The following is a 25,313-nucleotide window of genomic DNA, read 5'->3' as shown; positions in this document are numbered from 1 at the left end:
ATGTTTAATGATTAGCACTTCTGAAAAAAAACCAAAATAGAAATGAAAAACGTAAGGCTAAGGTATATGGATGCATTCAGAACACGAAAAATACTTTTGTAGATATAATTTGCACTATGTGAACTCCCGATTTTGTGAATATTCTGAAGGAAAATTTGCAAAATATGCCTAAGACCCCTAAGTAGTGCAGCAGTAGCAGCAGCAGCAAGAAGCAAACCTTAGCAATCATCTCACGTTTTTCTGCTGCACATTGGTGTGCTGCACAGTGCCAATTCTGCTAAACTCCAAAATAAATCACTGTTAATGAAGCATGCTGCACATACAGACAGCAACAGGCATCTTTTAATCACCTCAACAAAGGAAGAGCTAAGGGTAAGCACAAAACACTCTAGGCACTAACAAGTGAGTTGTTAGATTTAAGGTGGTGCCTACTCTGCGACTGTCACAGATCTGACCTGAGGGCAAGAGCAAGTATCTAACGTGAATTCACTACTTTTCTGAATAACGACATTAATTCATGGTGCCAAAACCTCTGAAGACTTACCAAACTTTTTAAACAGAAGTTTAGTATCATAAAAATAATCTTCAGGCTTGGATGCAGAAGAGAACCGAGCTGCTGTCTGGTTACATAGAACTTGGGGCCGTATAGCTTCTAAGAGCACAAAATGTGTGCATGTCTAAGTAAAAGGGCATATGGCAAACATATGCAAGAACACCTACATTGGATGCATATTGCAGGTCAAGTCTAGAAAGACCAGTCCCAGCAAAACCTGAGCACAAAGGTTTAGCATAAACTCAAATTCATCTCGTCTACACAAAAAAGGTAGAAAATAAGCCACACAAATTTTTCTGAGATTCAAAAGAAATCTTTTTCCCTAACACGAAGATACCTTCTCCTAATATATACATACAAAACCATCTATATCCATCAAAGATGTGGTTGCTAGGTGCTTCCCAAGTCTTAGGAACATAGCTAAAAAGACTGCAAAGCTACACCAAAAGGCCATTACCCATTTCCATCCCTCCAAACACACTTTCCAAAAGTATACAGACTTCACAGACCCGGCAGTGCAGGAGTAAGTCCCGGTTTTTGACAAGACACTGTAACACATGTTCATTTAAGCTTTTAACACTTAAGGAGCAGCATTAACAGAGAAATATTGAAAAGGAAACGGTTAGTTGTAAGTGAAATGATTTAACATTAGAAGATTTTAAAACCTTTACTTGAACTTCTGATTTTTGACCCCTCCATATCACATTCGATGGACAACGTAGCCATTTTTGTCAAAATAACCGCAATGAAACGGACTGGCCATCAGTTCCTTTAGAGTCCCCAAATACTCTACAGAACGAGGCATCCTCTCTGGAAGGAAACATTCACGAAACCCAGTGTTCACTGGTAGCACAGCTTACCTCGTCCTCTTTCAGGTATGTTTGCCATACTTCCCTCAAATGCTTTTAAGGAGGGAGGAATATGAAAATTTCAACTTCGGGAAAGGAATTAACATCGAAATTCATTTCTCCTTCTCACTACCTGGCAGGCAAAATTATCTGCTTATTTTTAAAAACAGATACACCTGCGGGCTGGCTGCATGCAGTCCATTTGTGATTTGCAGTCGCCCTTGCAGACCTCTTTGCAGGACAGGTGTTTCTTCTATTTTATCACTTTGGAAATTTTCAATTTAGACTTCACCAGAGGCCAATTCTATAACTTTATGGAAAGGTGGATATAACTGGCTGAAAAGCCATAGTTGGAGAGTAATTATTGAAAGTTCACTGCCAAAATGGGTCTGTCTTTGGTCTCATGTTTTCCAGTATTTTTATTAATAGCAATGGTGGAAGAGAAGGTGTGCTTATTCAGTCTGCTGGTGACACTAAGAGGCTGCAGTTGCCTCTGAGGATGCGAATGTAATTCAAAATCGTCTTGACAAATTGGACATAAAACCAGAGTAAAACAGAAGGATGGGATTGTATAAGAGACAAGTGCCACGTACTGCAGTAAATAGGATGCTGCATTAAACAGCACAAACGTGCCAGGGAGCAGTTGGCAGGGTGATAGCTCTGCACGGATCCACACGTGGCTGAATGCGTCAGCAATGCCCTGTGACTGTGCAAGCAGCAAAAACCCTGCCTGGGATCTATAAACCAGGTTTGCAGGCCCTTTTCATCTGAAAATTCCTGCTAGGTAAGCAACCTGTCACTCTCCCCAGCACTGGGGGCCTTGGATGCAGTACTACGTGTATGCATGTAGTGCTGCACGTCAAGGAAGATTTACCCCAAACAGAAGCATCCAAAGGAAAACACCACAAAGAATTAGAGGTCTATAAAACATGTCCTATAAATAAAAAACAAATGGAGTTCCTTAGCCTAAAGAATAATGAAGAGAAAAATGCTAACGGTATTAAAACATGTAAAAGACTGTTGGAAATAGAAAGAAATAATTTGTTCCCACGTCCAAAGTGGATGCGACAAGAATGAATATGCAAAAGATTAAGGTTTAGACTTAATTTAGACTCTTAAGGCCAGCTCAAGCACAGGTATGGGCTGTCCGAATAGGCTGCAGAATATCCATTGCTGATGTTCCTTAGCAATTTGTAAGATAAATTTAAGTCCAGAATGACCAAGATATTGAGGACAGACAGTATGTACTTTGCTTCCAGGACCACCAATATTTGAAGGGGATGGAGAGAATTCCAAACATTGGGACTCTCCAGTCCCATTGCTGCTGGTTGCAAGGTGAGGTTGTTCCCCATCTGATTCAGAAATTGGAAGAACAATAACCTTGAGCCTCCGATAATTAATTGAAAGTCACTCAGAGTGATGCACTGAATGGTAGCACAGAGATGTCCTCTATAAATGAAGGTTAAAGAAACTGTTCGGCTTTAGTAAGGGGTCATGGGGCAAAAGCAATGAGGTTTCTTTCATGTAACAGACAAACAAGGTTTTTCCTAAATTAAAGAAAATTGCTTTATCTGTGAAAGGGGTTAAACAGTGTTATTCCAGGGGAGCAGCATGAGGAATTAATTCATAACAAAGTTGTGGCAGATACAAAATGCTAACAGCAGTTAGGGAAAGCAGCACGATTAGACCTTATTCAATGGGACTGCATCAGTACATCAGCCTGTAAGGATGCAAGAATACCCTTCTCACAATTTAGTGTCCAAAAGCAACGTGGAAGCCGGACACCTTTGTGAGCATGTTCGTGTGAGGGGCAGGAACCGCATCATCTGGGGTAAACTAGTGAAAAATCAGCAATCCTGGACGAGACGATTCTAAAGGGCTCTGAAGTGTCCAAGATGCTTAAATCATGGGCGGCTTTTGAGCATGTTGCTCAGAAATAGCTGGTAGCCCATGCTGCTAGAGAGCATCGCTGTGATACATTCCTCCAAGAAGCGTCCTGGGCGTAGGCAGCTCCAGTCTCCTGCCAGCCCCCGCTCCTGAACGCCGGCTGTGGCCCAGATTCAGCAGAGCATCAGATTTCTAACCCCAATCCAGCCTCTTAATACTCTGCTGAATCCGGGCCTGTGTGTCGGGAGAGGCACAGGCTCTCTTTAGCAGATGCAATCAGTGACCCGCAAAATTGAACGTCCAAAAATAGAAGGTGCCTAAAAGATGTGTCCCCAACAGTGCAAATCTTCACAGTAATACTTTTTTGATGTGCACATCGCTGAATTTTTCAGCACTTGAAAGACAGGTTTTTCTCTGCTGTGGTAGCTGTCGTCATGAGTCCTGAGATAAATACTGGCCTTCCCTTTTGCATAAGGGAAGAGAAAAAAGAATTTGAAAAGATGGCCCCGGGGAGATGAAGGGTAGTGGGAGTGTGCCGGTGGCATCTCTCACCGTGCTCTCCTCGTTCTCACAGCACGTCTGTCAGATCCTGATCTATCTCAAGCTTCTTTGCTGAAATTATCCCTTCTGGAGTTGCACTTATACACAATTCACACATTATGAAATATATACGGGCGTATTGTGCCTGATAAAACAAATGACACATACGCAGCATGTTTCTGAGACATGCTTATGATAAATGGGAATGAAATGCTTCAAAAAATTAATTATCTAAAAAAGAAGACTGAGAAAAACAATGTCAGTTTTTACATTGTGTTTCCTCCTTTGGGCATTCATTCACATTCACTAAATAGAGATTTCATTTCACTATATCAAGGAAGTTACAGCACCTCAACAGATGCAAGTTCCCAACTCACTCCAGTCATTTATATTTGTCAGGCTGTTGGGTCTTTGGTGTGCACTGTGCCTCGCCGCTACGCACCTGCCACAGCTCGGTCCTCACCCGAGGAGGATGCCGAGGTACACATGCACATGGGAAGCAAGGATTACATCCACCAGATTAAGACAATAAATATAATTCTAACAATATTAGCAAAGATTGCTGAAGGAATAACTCACTAAGCACCCCTGCAGTGAATCACAACCCCTAGAGTTTGAATACAGTTTTTTCTACATGAGTTTTTTCGACCTAAGTAACTTACGCTCATACTATATATCCCCTAAGGAACTGGCTGGTGGGGCCAGCTCTGTTAGTAGCAGGGCAGGTGGGGAGAGTCCTTGTTGCTGATGTAATAAAAAGCGTATAGAAATAACTATCACTGACACCATCCCCTTCTGACTTGTTAGATTAGAAACTCTTAGAAGCAATATACCTGCTTTATCTTTATGCAGAACCTAATGCCACAGCTTAAAACCTGATTAGAGACTCTGGATTATATGAAAATAGTCAGCTAATAACAGGCACGCACTCTTCTAACATTTCACCGTGTTGCAGTATTCCCTTACCGTGTTGCAGTATTCCCTGCGCACCTTTATCGCCGGCAAAAACAACTTCATGGAAGCAGCAATCCATCTCAAACGCTGCATATTCCCAGCTGCGCAACACGTCCCTTCACCTTCTGAACCACTGAATCAGAGTGCAACTTTCCACCGAGGAAAAAATGACAGTAATTAAAGCCTTTTAATTACTAGCCACTAACTACCACACAGCACCCTATTACAACCCTTACTCTTTGTGTCTTGCCCCCAGGAAACCATCATTGCCCTGTAAAACCTGAATAATTTGTAAGCATAAATCATCTCTAGGTGAGGAGATGTCGGTGACTAAAAGGCAAGTCTAAATTAAGGCTACTGGTGTTAATTAGGGGTCACTCTGTATTGTTCTACCTTTTCCATGGAAGGGATATATCGAGAAACACCCAAGGCAGCACCTATCAGATAACATCCAGCTTTTCTCAACACAGAAAAAGCAATTATCCTTCCAACAGCCATGTTCTGAATCCATCACACCACAAACTCGGGAGGCACTTTGCTCAAACCAGGAGTAACATTATCATACTAAAAAGATGCAAGCAGTGAAACTTCATAGTCTGGTGTTTTCTACAAATAAGAATTTACTCTCTTTTAGAGAGACTTTTACTAGTCTAGAAGAGTTACCTTAAAACTCACCAATTTAAAAACAATTCCCAACTTCATGCAGAGTAAAATTTTCAATGCAGTATTTTGCAAGATTAAAATGAATGGCTTTCCATATATCCAAGCAATAAATGATAAACTCTGCATAAAATGCCAGCTTTAGGGATAGCAAAACTAACTTGAAGAGCAAAAGATATTTGAGTTGGTATTCAGTGGGTCCAGCTCTTCTCTCCTAGACATATCACTGATCCACCATCAATGGAAATGGTCTATGAAGCCCATTACATGCTCAATTTTTATTTTTTTCTTCTTTTTTCTGATAGCAAAGACTGTTAGTGAGAGACCTGAATGCAGAGCAGAGCACACGACCAAACCTGGCTGCCAGGCAGAACCCTGCAGCCACCTCCGAAGCAAACCCAGCCCATCCTCGTCTCCAAGCAGCCTCTTTACACCAGAGAATACAGACGCACTGGCAAACTCCAGGATGCAAAAATAAACTGTCAGCCAAAGTGGGGTATTAACTTCCATCTGACTTTTGATCATAAATTTCCTAAAGAAATAAGGGTTAATTTATTGCCGTCTCAGTTTGACAGAACGTTGCACCAAAGAAACAAGGCTCAAAGGACTCTGCATGACAATGAAGTTCCTTTTATCCCTAGGTCACTGCTTCAAGATAATGAATCGAGACAGTTTCACTCTCTGAACAAAGATAGATAAGTAACACTCAAAGTTATCATTCACTTTTGAATGAGTCCGTTCGCAAAATACACGTTATCAGAGAGCATTATCTTGCCCAGGAGACAAAAAATTATGCGAAAATATTGAAGATATTTCTGTCATATCTCTAAAATCAGCATCTTAATAACATTTTACTTTTCACTTCTGGAGCATACAAAATAATCCATTTTATTTCAGACGAAAGGAGAGCTTTCTCCATAGGAGTTCCACAGGAGGAATCGAGCGTATTGGACATGTACACACATTATGAAGAACGCTTTACCTGGCGAGCTGCCTTCCTTCAGTGCTACAAATTGGATGTTTCTTAAGAGTATAAAATGGAACTTAGAAAGGAAAAACAACAAGCAAGTGTATTAACTTTGAAAAGTTTATAAGAAGCCAGTCTCATACTCAGCGTATTCCTGGGAACACAGGCTGTCAAAACAACAATTCCCTCATCACCTATTACTGGCAGGTTTCAAATCCAGATAATTGAGATGCTTGGACCTAGAAATGTTTTTAACTGTTTTCTTAAGTTCAAAAGTCATCTAGGGAAGGAAAAAAAACCCACCATTTTGATATCCCTGTTACGTGATTATTTAGTGTTTTGTTTTCCCTTCGAAGTTTATTTTAAAAGGTTGCCTGGAATTTGAGTGTTTGAAGAGAACTGCTGTCACCCTCTGACTTTTCCAAACACAAGGTTAGGAGCTTAGCACTTCATTTCTGCTGGGATGCCATTAAAGATCTGTTCCTCTCAGACAAAAAGAAATCCTCCCTGATTTTTCAAACTAATGGCATCCAGTGAGCCATATATATTTTTTTCTTACTGACAAAAAATAGGCTTCCCACAGCAGCTGGAAGCAGAAGTAAAGAAGGTGGATTTATCTCTCAGCATTTGCTGGCATATCAAGGCCTAAATTCTAGCTCTTAGGGGATCTTTCAAAACATTAACATGGTCCAAATTAAGGGCTGCGTAAATGATAACTAAAAGTTTAATGTGTCTGAATTTATTAAAAAGTGAAACCTATATTTTGGTGATCGCATCCTGTAACAATTTTAGTGGTCTGTGAGGTGGCACTGCAAAATATTTTCTGAAATATTATTTCCAGCTGATAACCCTTTGGTATGTTTATTCAGTTTGAATCTGAAAGATTCACGCAGTCTGGGAAGAGCAGTGTCCCAGAAGACTTTTACAAATAATCAAAACAAGTTATATATCAAATATTCAAAACAATAACAAAGCTGATCTAAATGATCAGCTATGTGTGGTGGGCGCCAGAACTGCAAGTGGCTGAGTCCCACTGCCCGGCCCCCGAGACCCGCCGCTCGTCTGGGATACCGAATTCTTAATAAACCCCCTCAATTCTTGAACTATGAAAAATTAGCTGCAGCAAACATTTCTCACAGCTTCTTGTTACTCCTGTTGTTGTATGAAATATTAAAAAAAGATTTTAACCTCAGGCTGGGAAAACTTACATAAAATTCTAAAAAATCCACTAACCTTATTTTGCCATAAATGTACCTCATTTTTCACTCTTTAAAAAAAAAAAAAATTAAAAGATATATTTATTTTTAATGGACCTGTCTATTATATGGCTATATTTAGCATTATCTGTATAATTATTTTATTCAAGTAGCAATAGAATACAAATCAACCATGTACAAAATCTATTTTTTTTTAATTGCTGGCAGTAAGTAGAATCAAATAATGAACTTAAACTCCTGGACCTGGGTCTCAGAGGACGCAATGCCCAGGGAATAGCTGGTTGTTCTTGAACTCAGGGAAGACTTTTTGCTACTCAGAGCTTTTCAGTATTTTCTTCTAGCAGAATTTAAGGTAAGAAAGACACGAACCATGCATAGAAGAAAGAAAAAATGTATATACGCTTTGCACATTTTACATGAAAATAAGAACACTGCACAGCCGAGCTCACAGGCTGTCTTGTAGCTTGAATCTGTGTCACGGGTACACAGCTGGAAACGAGGTTGCTCTGCACCACTTTTCAAGTTGGTTAGGAGATCATGACAATCTTAATTCTGCATTACATTAGCCCAGAAACCTTTGGTGCATCTTAGCAGCATTCTTAATTACATTGTATTTTAAGTGAATTTCTGTATGCGTATTTAAAACAATGTGGCTGCTCTACCCTTGCCTCTGGCTGTCAATTGATTCGTAAGAGACAAAAACCATCTTGGGGCGGTTTAAACGCTGTACTACAAATGAGCCCTGACAAAAGTTTGACATGAGGTGTCAGAAAGCATTCCCTGCTCTGCAGGTTGTCTTCCGAGTGAACGTTTCCTTGAGAGGAAAAGCCCAGACCACATGGACTCCTTAACACGGGTGCCTTCCCCACCACTTCTCCGACTTGCCTGGCATCCTGCTTACAATATTAAATCCCATTTTATTTCTTTGAAGGCAGCATCGGGGCCCCTGCCTTCAGCCTTGTGTTTCAGCTGCTCTCAGCAGTTCTCCCGCCTGCAGCCTGGTTTAGGTGCTCCATTTCTCACCACACTTAGGTACGGAGTCGGCGGTGGCCCAGTTTATGGTGCAAAGCCAAATGGCTCAGCTGTTTGCGTGAAACTAAGGAACCCATGCAATGAGACAACACAGCGAAAAAGGAGAATTGACAGACTCCCAACCTGCTTTTCCTCCTGCTATCAGTGGACTATTTCCAGCAGCGAGGCCGGAATCACACACGGGATATGAAGTGAAGGCACAGCAACACCTCTTGTGCATCCTTTGCGATTTTTCTTACTGCAGTAGTGATGTCACTGTTGCCTTTGCAAATCTAAAGTCACAGCTCAGTCAAAATCCTGTTTGTGATATTTTGCTATCAAATAGTCTGCTTTTAGACCTAAAAGTGTTAGGTTTGGGTTTTTTTTTTTTTCATTTAAAAAAATGAGCTTCTCCCAAGGAAACTAACAGGGAAGCAGAGATATGGAGGACTAACCTTGACCATGGCCATACAGAACAGGCAAATTTAGCCTTGGAATCAGTTGATTGGAATGGCTCAGATCTTCAGTCCGGACTGGACTGAAGACAAAGTTTTCCCTCCCACTGGGAGAGTAAATCCTCCAAAATCAAACAACCAAGCAGCCAAAGGATTGACCACCGAAGGCTGGAGGGATCTGTTTGCCATGGTGGTACTGCCACCTGATAGCAGCTCTGATGGAGAAGCAAACTCTTTAAGGCTTGGTGTAAAAAGAGAGGTGCGTGCTGCTGCTCAGGCAATGATGTCATTTGGGGTTATTCTGAGTTGGAATTCAGGGAATAAATAGGCTGTAACAGAAAACATATTGGTCTCTTCGTACATAGGAACTTCGTTAGAGATTTCGAAACCTTCTCAAAATTGCAGATGACTGCAGTTGAAAACAAGTGCCATGGGCACAGCAGCGGGCGCCTGCCTGATCTGGCCAGAGGTTATAGCCACCGAGAAGCCCACCTGCCCAGCCCCTGCCCCAGGCTGCAAAGCACAGGGCTGGGGACACCCCGAGCTGGAAGAGTCATGGTTGCGCATGGCTTTGCACCTAGGAGCTCCTTGGAGGTACCTCCTGCCAGGACAATAAATCTCTACAGAAGATGATTTAAAAACTGTGATTGAACCCTAAGTGACTTGCTCTGAAATAAGGGGAGGGCAGGAGTTCCCGGCTATTTCAGGTGAGGTGACCCGTCTCAGTGATGTGAAGCGTGGCTGGCAGACCAACAACACGCAGCGTGCGCAGCAAAACAAAGTGACTCCTATGACACCTCCATGGTAATCACTGCTATTATTTGGTACACTCCATAATGCAATCCTTTTGCTCTGATTTAATTACTAAACATAAAAGGAAATAAACTTCAGAATGAAAACAAAGAAATTGCACTGCATGTAATTTATGGGAGCTATTCTTCAGCTGAATGCCATAAAACCCTGCATGTTTACGATACCCTATTAGAGGGCTGAAAACACGCTTGCATCTGCTTATATTGACTATGCAGATTATGCGATATTACTGCCTTTTTCTGCCTGTGCCATTTTTCATAGAAGTAGTGTGTTTGTTTAAAGACACCCTGGCACTAAGCATTGGCTCCTGCTAGGGAAAAAAAGTAAGACTGGCTGTGTACTCCCTCATCGCCAGAAGCTGTCAAGCTGGTAAGCGCCGAGCAGCTGGCAGAGGTGCGCAAAAGAAAGGGGCAATGCGCACAGTTTTGTTTTCAATCTGGAATATCAATTATTGGAGGAAGCAACCCCACGGCCAGACAAAACAAGAACCATCTCTGCAGTGGATAACTATGCCAAATGATCTGAGCCGCGTGGCTTTTCAGGAATGGCTGGGTGGTAGAATGAGGATTTATTGAGATACCACATTAAGCCCTCGGTTTTCTTGTCATAGGAAACAGATGAAAGGAAATAAGGTTTGCAAACTTGACTGCAGCATTGATTTATGTATAACAGCTTCAAAAGGTGTGAACAGAAATGTGTGTTCCTGTTATCCCCGGCTTCGGTCTCTGCGTACCCTCCACTCCTGCAAGCGGAAGACCTGGGGATGGTGGCTGTAAGGAGCAGAGCACGCTCCCGCTGCCTCTTGGAAGCTGCTCCCCCTTCCCAAGTCACAGCAGTGGCCCGGGAGGAGCTGCCTGAAGCTCCTCCGCTCATGACCCAGGGTGAGAGCACAGCAACACAGGGAGGGCGCAGGAGGAAAGGAAAGGAGCCGGGAGGGACATGAGGCCAGGTCTCGATGCACAGGCAATACTCTGACACTGAAGCCATCTCCAGTGTATAGATTTTCAAGCCTTTCCCTTTTTAAAGCCCTTCCCTGAACAGCAGATTCTTCTTCCACTTTGCATGGATGGAGTCAGCATGAAGAAATAGGATGAGTTTACACTGAATTCAGCCTGTTCTCCAAAGAGGTAGCAGGACTTCATCTCTTGCCAGCTTGCAGACAGGCCCAACTACCTACTGAACCACATATAAGCCATGCAGCCTAGTATGGCGTCAAAACGTACCTTTTTGCTGCCTATTAAACCCCATTTTAGTATCTCCTAGAGTGCTAATTGTCAACTTTTAAACCTTCATCTGCATCTTATCTTTGTCCCAACTCATTTCCAGCCGTATTCAATTTTTTCCACTTTTCATTTTGCATAGATGGAGCTGTCAACTCAAATGTAATACATACAATATTTCACAAAACTTCTCAGTGGTTTCTGGGCATTTCTAGGACAACTTCTTTTAAAAAAAATTCGTAACATCTTGAATTGAAAACAGAGTCCAAAAAACAGGAAACAAGGAGTATGGAGTAAGAAAATTAAGACTGAGAAAGGGATGAAAAGCATGTCTGAGTAAAAATATCATCCACTTTAGCTTCATAGGTTTGAAGTTAGGAATCTGATCATGCTGAAATTGTCATCTTCATCATTTCCCATAATCACTCCAAAGGAAGACACAGATCCCTAACAGTTCGAGGCTTTTCCCGTCTGGTCTTTTCTAAATCATTACCGTAAAAGCCAGGACTATAAGCAGGATAAGAAGTCAGGTTATTTAACAGCAGGTGGATCTTTTTTGGTCTTCCAGCACGCGATGGAGAGCAGTCCTAACTCACAGCTTTAGTTGTGTCCTTGACAGCCTGGCGTTAGACCTCTGGCAGTGCTGCACAGCCCCCTGGCAAGGCTCAAGAGGTGAGCAGTCCCTCCGTGACCAGGAGGGGAGAAGCCACCCACCACGGTTGGGTGTTTCAGTAGGGGTACCAGGGGACTTGGGAAGGAAACTGTCCCAAAGACAGTACTGCTGGCAGGCAGAAATAAGGACATGAGGCAGAAGTGCAGTCTGGTAAGAGAGAAACCTGGGAGCAGAAGAGAAACCAGGCACCGAGATCAAAATACACAGTTGGGGCAGGAAAGAGGTGCATGAGGAGGCACTGAAGCCACGGCACCGGAGGCAAAGCCACCCCTACAACTGGTAGGAGACTCTCAAAAAGCAACAGAGCCAGACCTGAGGGGTGGTTTGAGATTCCAGCGGCGAACAAGGAGGACAGACCCAGATTATATTAGGGTTCTCCCTTGCCATATAATTAAAGTGATCTTTCGAATAGCTAGATAAGAATTTACTGCATGTAGTAAAACTTAAATTCCACAATTTAAGTTACAACAGTAGTATGTTAATTTATCTCCTGTTAAGACAGTTAAAACAATGACTAGTAGCTATAACCAGTGAGCAGAAATAGCCCATTTTATGGCCTGACTTACAGATCATTGATGCTAATAGAAGCCTATTAGCTCCAATGGGCTTTGGATGAGACCACAGTGGAAATAATAGAAACAGCACCAGATGGAAGAAATATTGTAAGGCGATGAATACCTGCATCATAGAATTTATCAGTTAAATCAGTTCTACGTATAGGATACCCATTGCAAAAGAACTATACGCATTATAAACCTTCGCCAACATTTAACAAGGAGCCCTTATTTCATTTTATTTTAATTAAAGCAGCAGCTAAAGGCACAACCATTACATTCCCCCGTATTTTACAACTACCACATTATCAAGGGGAACTCCATGAAATACCCAAAGTGAGCTAGAAGTTCTAGATAAAACAGGAGAAAGATAAATATTTCAGTCAAAGTCATGCTTGTAAGAGAACTCGCTCAGTGGCATTACACGAGTCAGACGCTGGGCAGCAGGAGATAAGCTGCGATACAGCTTGGGCTCTTCTCGGAGCGAGATGCTATAAGCAATGCACATATGCTGATTTCAGCCCCTGCAGTGGAAGGAGGAGCACAAAGAGGCTGTGGCTTCCCTGAAAATATGAGACAGAAAGCAAAGCAGCAAAGCTGATAGTTACAAACACAGCAGGAAAAATCCTATTTCTTCCTTTTTTTAAAATCACTACACATGAGAAAGAAAATCACAGTAAAGGCACAGCAGGCACCGCTACTGAGTGTTAATCACAAGACTGGATTGTTTTCAGTGTGGAGATATAAAAATATTTAATTTTCAGTCTACAGAGTTACTAGTTTTAAATGTCCCTTAGTTTATCTGTCTGTTCCTTCTGTCTGCTCACGTCTGCAGAGGTTCTCAAGCCCAGCAGCACTCAGACTTTTAGGTTTGTATGAATATTAAAGTCTATCCAAAGATCAATTAATTCTACTGAGCTCTGTCTGCTTTTAAACTCAGATGTGAAACTATTGCTTTTTATAATGATGAAGACATGATCGTTGATTGTTTCCACGTTTCCTTCAGAGAAACGATAAAAAAAACCACGCAGAGAATAATTTAAATGTACTTAAAAATTCAGGCAACTTCCACGAATCCTGACCTACATTTTAAATTTATTGCAAAAACTACCACCAGGAAAATTTTCTTTTGCCTGGAAGCAATGCTGCAGCTGTTTTGCACTCTGTGATAAGCAGTGCTTTGGCTCAGGAGCGCATGGGGGCTGGTGTGCTGACCTCCACATGCTGGTGGTTTCAGGTCCAGGAGGAGACAGGACTGGCCAATCTCTCATGTCTTTAACCAAGGGAAACGTGTGTCTCCAACATAATCTGTGACTTCTAATGTATGGGACTAGAGTCAGTAATTCTTGATAACTTGCAGTGTTCCTCCAGGACTGTCCAGTGAGCTGATTTTGCAACGACAGTCTGGCGGGATTAGACAGGAGTTCATAAACAATGTCTCCTGATTGTGACCATGGTCTAGATCAACGGTCCCTGAGCCACCCCAGCAGGAACGCGGTGCTTGTGAGACCTGCGGCTGTTCCTTACGGCCACAAAGCCATCGGTCCCCACAGTCCACGTGGGGACCAAAGCGTGGTGCTGCCTGCTCACCTCCAACACTCGCTGCAGAACCGTGGCCTGAACGCACGTTTCAAACGGACTAAGGAACGGAATTCACGGTGATATCAAATATCCACGTATACTTGCACAGAGGGAGAGACAGCTAGCAATGCTGACCTTCCGATCAGTGCAGGGGTATTTAAATGTACTGGATGACAACAAAAACAGTAGCTGTTGTGCTCTTACAAAATAAATGAAAGAACCAGACGCATCCTCTAAGCTCATCTTAAAGCACCACTAGTGTGTGCTTATTAATAACCCTAGTAAGCCAAATTCCCTGACAAACTACACTTCCCTTGCAGGGGCGAATCACGTTCTAGCTGGGACAAGCGGGTATGAGCCATGCAAGCTATTGCAACACTTCTCTCTCTGGTGTTTTCCTTTGGCCTACACTTCTATGGAATGAACTTAAATATGATAAATGATAAGAATTTCACCCTTGACTAGGAATTCAAATTATCATATTGATTAGCTTTGCCACATACAAAGCAGAAAATATTCACAAAATTGACAGGCTTTAAAGAATAAAAGTTGTCACCTTGTACATGCAGAATAGCAACACAGGGTAGAGCTAATCGACTGGCAAACAACTTTCTTCTGAGCCAAGAAATACACACACCCCCCCCCCGAAAAATCACATCCTCAAATTATTTCACTGTAATATTTTGAGTATTGACCCGTTTCCTGCCTGAAACACGCCCTCAAACCTCATAGACAGAAAGTCGACTCTGCCGATTTCATTTTCTGAAACAGAAGCACATTTGTCAGTGACACACTTGATTAGAAAGGTATCTCCTGGCAACCCGGGGAGCGGGAGGTGCAGGCACGGGCACAGAAGATGAGGGATGATTCAAAATGGCTAAACATTTTCTAGATTAAAAAACCCCCATAAATTAACTTTGCACAACACAAGGGAAAACTGGAGTCTAAACAGCTCAGTGAGGTTTTGTTTCTCTTTGCAGAGTTATACTCAGCACTCAACCTACGCACAGTCATTTAGAGCAGTGGTTAGGAAAGCATTTAGCTCAACCAGCAGGGCCTCCCCAAACTCTATATACTCCACAAGCTTTTTCACAAACCCTGTTTTATCAACCTCTCAAGTACCGCTGGAAAAATCTTGCAGAACAAGGATGTCCTTGGAGCACAGGAGCAGAGCCTTTGAGTCCAAAGAGTGAAGCAGGTCCTGCTGTCAAGGACTTGTCTCCAAGATGTTGTACTGCCAATGCTTTCAGTGGAAAACCAGGAAACATTAGCACAAAGCCTCAGCTGACGTATGTAAAATGAATTGGAAGGAAAGGATAATTCAAAACAACTCAAAAGAAGGAGACTTTTATCCGAATGCATTTGAGGCTCTCCTGCCTCCAGCTCTGACGCCATCTCATCTGGCACTCCTTCACTCAGCTCCAGGTTCTCCACGCCACACCAAAGCGTTTTGGATGGCCAAGCCAAGTACACCATCATCCGTTTTTAAGAATCGCCCTTCTTTAAGTTCCAACACAGAAAATACCTCCGTTTGGAGAACTCTGAAAAACCACTCAATCCTTTCCCTTTCTGGCAGGTGCTGTCATCATACTGTGACAGTGGGGAAAAATGAGTGTCTTTCCCAGAGCTGTCCCTTGCAGCAAGGAAATATGCAAAGCTGCAAAAGAAACACAAGCCTTCTACTGGGGGCTATGAGGTGCGTCCTCCTAGCAGTGCTCAGCCACCTCACAAAAAACACAGTGCCAAGGAGAATAAAGTTTCTGCTCCAGAATGAAAGCCTGCGTATGGCAGCAACCTAAAACCGGAATTTTGCACTTCCACTTTTAAGTGGGGATGTGGCATTTCCACTTTTAAGCTTTTTTCCTAACCCCTTCAGTAAGTCTATACATGTACTGCAAGTCTGAGGACAGAGCGATGATACTAAAAGACTAGATGTTTTTTAAAATATCAGAAATATCAGAATTAGGAACGTGAAACCCATAAAACGTGGTTTTACAGGCTCTTCAGACACATTTCTCTCTTCTTCTTGCGCTTTTCTTCTAGTTGGAAAGAAATCTTTCTGTAGCATGAACTTCTGCAGGGCCCCCCTAGGGTACGGTGACTTGGCAGCCAGCCGTGTGACGGTGGCACTGTGCGCGGCGCTGCACCCTGCAGAGAACTGCGCAGTGTGCAAGGTACGCTTCCACGCTATTTCCGACTGCTCCTGAACAACCGCACACCAACGCCGCTGCAAGCGACATCTTTAGCTGAACAGATTAAATACAAATGGGAAATCTACTTACTGCATCTCTCAGATTCAACCTCCAACTATTTTAGTTGCTAAACTAAACTGTACAAAACTTTGGAGAATGAAAAGAGCTAATATATAATGTCCACATGATATTGAACTGCTGTAATACACACAGAACATTAAATTTGACATCCTGGGAAACTGAAAACCCGTACTCAGGTGTGCATAACTCAACAAATTGATGAAAAAACTTAATTAATGAAATTTATATCTTTAGCCATGATGGAATGTAAGAAATTATACTTCAAACCAGACAGGATTTTAAGACCAAATATCTTTTCTGTGTCTCCAACTAAGACAGTTGGTTTATTTACTTTTCATCCTGTTGATTAGTTTTTAAGAAATATGATAGGTATATTTGGAGGAAAAGGATTTTTTGTTTCTAGTATAATAAAAAAGAAGACGTTTCCAGCTGTTCACAAGCTTGGGACATGGGGGGCAGCAGTGTAAGTGATGGATTAGTGAGCAGAGTGCAGGTGAAGTGGTCAAACTTGCATGTTACAGACAATTTATCAGAGAACTTCCACAGCTCTGCAACACATCCCTCAGAACCATATTTACTTTTTCAGTATGTTTCACTGCAGCCTCTCACCTTTCAAGAAACAAAAAGCTCCTTAAATTACTGTTCCTTTCCTGGCTTCTCTTGGTTCTTGCTCATCCAAGCCTGTCTGTAGCAGGAGACCTTCTTGCAAGCCATTCAGATTTGAAATTCAGCATAATGCTTTCACCCATCCCTAGGCAGGATGGAGTTCTCATGCGTCTCCAAGATTGGTCATAGCTAATAAAACCCAGCTGGGCCAAATTTAATCCATAGTCATTTGGAGAATTTACCTTGATACACTTTTCAAGAGGTTGATTTTCAGAGGGTGGACAAATAGCAGCCCATTGAAAGTCTATCACGATGCTCATCCATCATCACTAATCTCAACCTGGGGACAGACGATTATAATTTGGTATGCACGGGTATGAAAGACAGTTTTTTGCTTGTAATGCCAGAGGAAAAGCAGAGGGACATAGACAGACGTTTTCGGAAGTCCTAGCTGCTGCTCAGATAGTGATGTTACACATGTCATTTTATAACGAATAAGACTGTGTCATTATGCTTACACATAGCTTAGCACATGTAATGTCTAGGCAATATGTGGAAAGAAACAGCATTTAAGGGAATAATAGGCTGAAAATAAGCTGTACTCTAATATCAAGCACAGAGATCACTCTGGAGATTTCTTGTGGGAAAATTACACTAAACCCTAATATTGACGTAAGGTTAAAAGATATTCTAAATCAATCGACATTTAAGGCTGCAGCACTGTTACTGTGTCTGGAAAATGCAAAAACCTTGTTAACGCTCATGTATGGATCTTTACCTTTTAAATGCTACCTCCATTTGATACTAGGAAGAAGATAGTTAGTATAATCAGGAGTTTTTAGGCTACTAAGAAACAGCCAGATAGTGTATTTTCATTTTAAATAGTATGGGCTAGAACCCCAACTTTCATAAACCAACTGTTGATTTCTCCCCTGGGGAACAGCAGCCTACCTGTGTTTCTTGCTCATCCAGAAGAAGCTCAAGGACTCAAAGGAGAAATTACTTTTACAGCGTCACCCCAGTTTTCCTTATTTCTGTGGGCCCCTAGCTATTTTCCTTCCCCAGGTTGTGTTTGAGAGCTGCAGCATGCCCCTACATTATCTGCTGCTTCACGTGGTGTTTACACTTTCCAGCCCCTGAAGAGAGTTTAAATTATTTCCTGTTTCTTCAATCTGGGATGTGGTCACCCGGCCGTCTCCGATGCTTCCACTCCAGTAAATACCATTATAGTTTAATGACCCTCCATCATCCCTCTCCTGAAAGCAGATGGTGAGTATACGCACACGGAAACAGCTAAAGATACACAACTTCATCAAATCTCCTCAAATCCATAATTTATACACAGGGAAGTTCACCAGCCATCTAACCTGATTAGGTTCTCATGCCCCACTTGCAAAAGTTACAGAGATATACTTCCAGAATTATTTATAAAATCAGTGAAAGGTATGTAAGTTATAAAAGAAGCTGTATTTGAAACTGGTGCCCATTAACTGAACCTTCAGCCACATGAAACCTCAGAGCTGTGCCTAATGCCTTTCCATGGGAGAGCTAACACGGCGTGGAGCTTTTTGCTCTTTAACACAAATTTATTATTTTGGTCTAAGTTCAGTTTTGAAAAAATTTCAAATAATCTTTTTAGAAACCAATCCTTCGTTTTGAGGAAGACTGGACCAAATGTTGAACTTCACAGTTTTAAGGGCTATAACAACTAAGCTCAGCATCATGACAATTCATTAAGCCATGTCCCCTGTCTTTTCAGCTAAGAATAGAAGCTTTGTGCGTAAATCAGTGCACTTGTCAAGAAGATAAATCAAATGGCATGTTTAAATATACACACTACACTTACAATGTGTTTTTGAAACCAATACTGCCTAAATTCCACAGTTCACAGCAATCTCAATTCAATTTTTTTAACATATTAAAAAAACCAATAGTGTAGCCTAATATAGAATGCTTTATGGTTTGACTTTTATTTTGTGCCATGCTCTTCCTAAAGGCAACATCTTGCACAAATGAGAGCGCCCTGCAGTATTTCCAGCATTAGTGCAGGGCAGCATTGCTGATTTTGCACAACTCGGCAACTATCCTGTTGTCTTCCCTCCAATGTCATTTGTCTCTGCTGGTGAATGAACACTCCCAGACAGCTGTGGGACAACTGATAGCTTTTTATTAACTGCAGCTGCTTGGTTTTACTTTGGCAAAGAATTCAGGAAACTCTATAGATTTTTATCTAGTAGGACACCAATTCTATCCTGTGGACAACTTACAAGATGGCAATATCGGATAGTCTCGAGTCTACGTTCCTGATGAAAATCTGGGTTGGTACTGCAGTTTCATCACATATTTCACACAATAATCCATAAAGATGAAAACTGCAGAAAACCGAAGTAATTTTATAACATCTGTTATCACAAATGCAACATGACACATCCACTCAAATGTATTTGTCGAGTAGTATCTCATATAGTTTCGTTACTTTTAATATCAATTTGCTTTTCCCCTTGCTAGTATGATTTTAGCTATAATATACGGTGTTTCTTTTGAGTTTTCTGGTACTCTATAAGCTTGGCAAACACCTTCAAAAGGTGCTTCCTTTTTGTCGTGGTTTAATCTCAGTCAGCAACTAAGCACCACGCAGCCGCTCGCTCACTCCCCCCCACCCGGTGGGATGGGGGAGAGAATTGGAAGAGCACAAGTGAGAAAAAGTCGTGGGTTGAGATAAAAACAGTTTAATAATTGAAATAAAATGATGATAATAATATGATAATAATAATAATAATAATACACAAAACAAGTGATGCACAGTACAATTGCTCACCACCCGCCGACCGATGCCCAGCCAGTCCCCGAGCAGCGGCCCCCCCCCCGGCCAGCTTTCCCCAGTTTCTGTACTGAGCATGACGTCACATGGTATGGAATGTCCCTTTGGCCAGTTTGGCTGTGCCCCCTCCCAGCTTCTTGTGCACCTCCAGCCTTCTCAGTCAGTAGAGCATGGAAAACTAAAAAGTCCTTGCCTAGTGTAAGCACTGCTCAGCAACAACTAAAACATCGGTGCGTTATCAACTTTGTTCTCATCCTAAATCCAAACCACAGCACTGTACCAGCTTCTAGAAAGGAAATTAACTCTATCCCTGCCGAAACCAGGACACTTTTGAAAAAGCTTAAAACAACAACAGAGTAGGTTTCCCTACAGGGAATAGGGCAAAGAAGGTGCCTGTCCAGCATCTCTTGGGCATTGCAGCTTCCCTTTGCAATAAACACATCAAGAGCTAAGACAAACAGCTAAACACTTCAACACATCTGAATTTCCAGAAGAATTGAAAGGGAATAGCTTTATCATTACTGTGGCTAATTAGTAACCTTGCTTAGTATGAATCTTGCATTCAGCAGCCAAACGCATTTTACTAACTGCCTGCAACTCTTAGACATGCTACTCGGGCTCTGATTCTTCAGCTAGGAGACTAAAGCGCAAGGTCTCTTCACTAAACACATTCACCCGTATCCGTGTAGTCATCACCCATGCACAAAAATGTCCTCATCTATTAGAAGGACTCTACACTTCCCTCATACTCAACAGGATAAGTTGCCATGCTTTGATTGTGTACCTTGTGTATGTAATTTCTTCTCACTTATTGACATCTACCAAGCAAATGCCTGCACAGAAAACAGCAAAGATCCCGCGTTTCAACAGCCAAATCCTAGTACACTTCCTAGGGTGAGTGTTACCACTTACTACAAAACTATGGGGTCTGCTTTTTATTATATTTTTTAGCTTATGCAGAATTTTTTTTAACATGTTTAGGCATCAAAAAGTAGCTAAAGGCAATTACCTCTTAAACATCTCTTCTCAATGTAAACTATTCAAGTTTCATAATCATTTATACAGTAACTTACCAGTACATGTGACAGCTGTTCCCAAATTCCTCCCAGTGGTCTTATACTTGATATTTTTCCACATACAACACATCCTCTCTCCTCAGCATGAAGCTGTTTCTCTGCGTTTCATTTGACCACAGTCCTCTTAGATGTCTATTGCCTTATTTACATTTTCTTTGCAGAGCACTTGAATTTCTATCCCCTGATATAGGGCTTCCTTCTGGCAAGTCTTAAATTTGTCTTCTTTAGTCCATTTGCCAACTGCCTGGGACAGTCAGCTTCTGTAAATTCTGCCATCTCCTTTAAAATCTACACCACTGCATTTTATATCTTGCCATAAGATATACTTTATTTCTTTGGTATCCTTCTGATGCTTTCCTCTAACATTAAATCACTGGTTTTCCTTACTCGAAACCAGGCTGATACTGGTGCAGCCCTTTGCTTTATAAGCGAAACTACTTCATAGGTTCCTTGAGAATATGTACCTTTTAACTGTAGTAAAACAGATCTCTAACAAAGGCTTTCTGTGCAATAAATATGGGCAGGTCTTACCTGTGATTTATAGCTTGCCTCCTACCGTACAATAAAACTGTTTGCTGCACCATTGGAACTATTAACTAAGCAGTATTGAGCTGAACATTCAAAAAATCTTCTGATTCATTGGTTCAAAGCCAAATGTATGATGTTGCTGAAGTCAATACATAAAATTGCAGCTAAGGAATTAACAGCTTAAAGGAATCAAAGATCCCTGTCATCGCTATACTCTGCATAACAGAGCCTGGGAAGCTGGAAGTATACTTTGCTTTAAAATGGATATACATTTCTAAGACAGAAAGAATGCAGTAAAAAAGGGCAGGTCTTGCATCAGTGCTTTCTTTTAATTAGGCCTGGCTTGTTCAGCTAGGCTATTGATACTTTAAAACCCAAAAGCAATAGGATTTTCATTGAGCTCATAAAAAATTTAACTATTTCATGGTTCAATATACTATACCATGTAAGTTTAATCAGAAATGACACTACCAAAACTAAAGCAGAGAAAATCTGAAATGGTATCTATTGCTCTCAGCAATAAAGGGATTCAAATTATGTGCAATAAAGCATTTAAAGCATACAGAAAATACTGTTTTCTGTTATGTTCCTCAGTAGCTTAAGAATACCAGGGATTACTTTATGCAATCTTTAAAGAAACCTTTCATTAAATATTTTTCACAGCCTACTTTTGAGCATAAAGCAGATAATTTCACATTTTACTCCACCTGCTGGGTGCTCCTGCCCAAATCTCTCTCCTTTTCAATTGCTACACCTGTAAAAGAGGACTACAGCACAGGGAACCGGACAACAGGTGCCCCGCGAGATGCACGACCGGCCGCCCAAGGACCATCTGAGAGCTTCACGTAATAAATGCTGGAGCGTTTGCTGCACTTCAAGCCTGGAAGTGCTTTTCCCAGCTTTGGGCAGGAGCCATGTGCTTACATGACAGCCGCACGTTTCCATACTTTTCCTAACTTGATATATTGCTCTTTATACGACCAGTCAAACCACTCCTTCGCTTGATCGTGCCGTGCTGATAGCAGATGTGCTGCTGTTGCTCAGCAGGACGGCTCTCTCTGCATCTCTCTCCAAATTCCCCATTTTCCCTTTTGCATGCTTTTAAGCAATCACAGATCCAACGCAAACCCTTTGCTTTCAAGCACACTGGTACATGGTGGTTTGCTAGGAACTGCGTCGTTAGCGACCACACGCACGGTATGGGGAACGTTTTCTAATAATTCAACTTTTGCTTTCAGTACAGCTAGACTGTTTTGCAAGGGGATTGCAATGGCTTTATCTATCAAGGTTTTCAATCATGTTTCAAAATTTTCCTCCATAAATAACAGCACAAGGCTACTAGTACTCAGTATTTTTGTTCTTTAAGGCAAACCAGAAATGGAGGAGATTACCCCATAGCTCATTCTAGCAGCAAAATCAACTTGGTTTCTCTGTTTAAAGTAAAAGCAAGATAAGTGACAGGCACAAAAATACTGTGTAGAGAATTCATGCTACAGTGGTAAAGTTTTGCTTAATTGTGCTAGGAAAGTTTGGCAATAGGGTCAAGTTTCAGCAACAAGATAAAAAGCTCTTAATATAGAAGCTTTGGTCTTGTAAAAGCAAGACCTCAGTGTGGGTTTGTTTATTTATTTACGCTTTTAAAGGAAAATGTATATATTTGCAAAAGCCTGACACGTTACTAAGTACACTGGTTTTTGCTAATGTGATGCATGCTGAAGCAGTACCCCATTCCTTCCTGCATCTGCTTATAATCATTATAGAAATGCTGAAATTACAACATTCTTAAGAAAATAAATTATCATCATAATATTCACATCAGCCCTTTCACTGGTGCTCATTGGGGACGCCTTTTATTCTGAAATGAGGGCAAGTTCTTCTTTCAGTTAGGAAAAAAATGCTGAAAACAACAAACCTTAAACTTACTCATTGCACGTGCTTAATTCAGACTTACTGTTTTCCGTGAAAGCAGAAAGCTTCATAATAAAATCCCAGTGTACCTTTGCAGGGTAGGATGCCAATTCCCTCAAGTACATACCTAATACTGCATTGGTATTTCTCCATCTCTGCTTGCTATATGTTACATTTTCCTTATTCTACCCCCTTGGACTCCTTGGCTCCAGGAGTATCGGTAGCATATAGGTAACCAGATACTGCTGCTCTTTTCGTCCTGTTCTCCTCAGCCCAATCTAATGAGAAGTTACCCTGTCCTTACTAGCGAGACACTTCCATGCTTCACAGCCTGTGGTATTCTCTGCTTTGAGACTTACTGCCTATTCAGGAGAAAAATTACCTGCTCTTTTGTATGTACCTTCTGCACCGTGGAATTTCATGCAACTTGTGCAACTACTCTGGCCCTCAAACAAGACCAATTCAGCGTGGCTTCAAAGCACTCCGGGGCTTTGAGCTCTGGTCAGAAGAAAACAAAGTCCAGAGACAGAACATTTAAACCAGTGTGTTGAAAAGCGTATGAAACTGCAGAGTGACATTTACTAACATCACGCAATGCCCCCCAAAAATCTATACACCTGGATACGTGCTGTTATCAATCTTAAATGTCACTACCACCACTTAGAAATTGCATGGCCTTGCAAAAACCGCAGCAGTACCCAAATGTAAGGTTAGTATTAGAGGTATCGACTCATGCTCTTGGCCAGACAGAGTTCAGTAGGCTGAAGTAAGCATCGGTGGACGTATCAAGTACGTGGAGGAGAACAGTCCAGCTCTCAGCCATCGATGGGTACTGCAAAAATGCAATGACAACTCTTTCTGTAAGCGCAGCATTAGCTTAATGCATCTTTGTAAGTAATTTAAGTTGCCCAGAGTATACTTAAAGTTTCATGTTTTATTTTATTAAGTATAGGGCTATCTAGGCATCTGGAAGTATTTGCCAGAATAAAAGCAAATACTTAAAGTTTCAGCCATTTATCAAGCAACTCTAATTTCTGCTTTCTTAATACTCCAAGAAACCAAAGTGAAAAGTCTTCCAGGGCAAAGCATATGCTTCTCTTAACTCACTTCTCAGCATTTAAATGAAACAAATCAATATTACTGACATTCTATCAACAAAGCCACAAACAACCCCAAAAGTTTTAAAGCATAGTGAAAGGCATCAGACACTGCACTTTCCCACCCCTCCATCCTGATAGCTCCAGTGAAGAGCTACTCTCTCAAGAAGTAATTTCTATATTCTAGTGGAGAATGCAACAGCCAGAAAAATTCTACTTATGCTAAATAATTTGTCCTACTTTTGTCCCCGATATACCTGGATGAACTGTTCATGCTTGCTCTCAAAGAGGTTTATTGATGCTTGGCTCTGAGACGATGCAGTGCTATCCGATGCGACAAGATCTTTAACTTTTGCAGAAAGCATTTGGTGTAAAGGACAGCTAATTTGCTTAAATGAATCAATTACGTGTCTGAAAGACAAAGGAACTGTCGAGCTCCAAGCAGACGATTCTGTCTCACCAGCTTGATTCAGCGAAGAGCAGCAGGATAGAAAACCAAAAGCAGCTGGCAGGGCCCCATCCACAGGCAGCCGTGGAGGAAAACCGGTACTTACAGCGCTGGACGGTGAACCGTCCCGGTTTCGCTCTACACGTTACAAGGCATCAGACACAGGACCCACTCCCGGCGAGCCCCCGTCTGCACTGCTCAGCTGGTCCCCGCCGCCGTGCCCTCACCCGGGACGGGACGGGAGGCTGCCTCGCTGCTCTGCCCCCCTGGGGAGCTCCGCCATGAGCAGCCGCATCCCGGCGGCACCCCGGGAGGGAGCAGCGCCCAGCCCTCCCCCGGCACCCTGGCACCCCCCCCGCCGAGGAGAGCCATCCTGCTCGCTCATCTACCGCTCTGAACCTATTAAAATTCAGGGGAAAAAAGGCAAAACAAAACATATACTTGCTCGCAGGTTTCAATGCGGGCTATAATCCTGCTATCACCACTGAAAGATGATTATAGAAATCCCTGTAATTAAACTGGATGCTGTGTGTCCGCAGCAGGCTGTGCTGTGTAGGCTGACGAGCCTGTGCCACCCCTCTGCAGCCCCGTTTCACTGTGCACGGGACTGCACCCACTGAAGT

General features: G+C 42.0%; 1 protein-coding gene across 4 annotated transcripts in view; it reads right to left on the bottom strand.

Annotated features, from left to right (window-relative positions):
* Nucleotides 1-25,313, bottom strand: part of LOC143164264 (contactin-4) — a 357,652-nt gene that overhangs the window by 176,388 nt on the left and 155,951 nt on the right. Inside the window, exon 1 of one of the 4 annotated variants that reach the window (XM_076346686.1) lies at nucleotides 24,797-24,872. The exons of the other annotated variants lie outside the window; for them this stretch is intronic. The gene's annotated coding sequence lies outside the window, so the exon portion shown is untranslated. Of the gene's footprint in view, nucleotides 1-24,796; nucleotides 24,873-25,313 lie in introns of those variants that run through there. 4 annotated transcript variants of the gene reach the window in all.

This window comes from Aptenodytes patagonicus, chromosome 8 (genome assembly GCF_965638725.1).
Source record: "Aptenodytes patagonicus chromosome 8, bAptPat1.pri.cur, whole genome shotgun sequence".
Classification (NCBI taxonomy): domain Eukaryota; kingdom Metazoa; phylum Chordata; class Aves; order Sphenisciformes; family Spheniscidae; genus Aptenodytes; species Aptenodytes patagonicus.
Note: the sequence above shows the minus strand (reverse complement) of the source record. Positions and strands in the feature narration are given on the sequence as shown.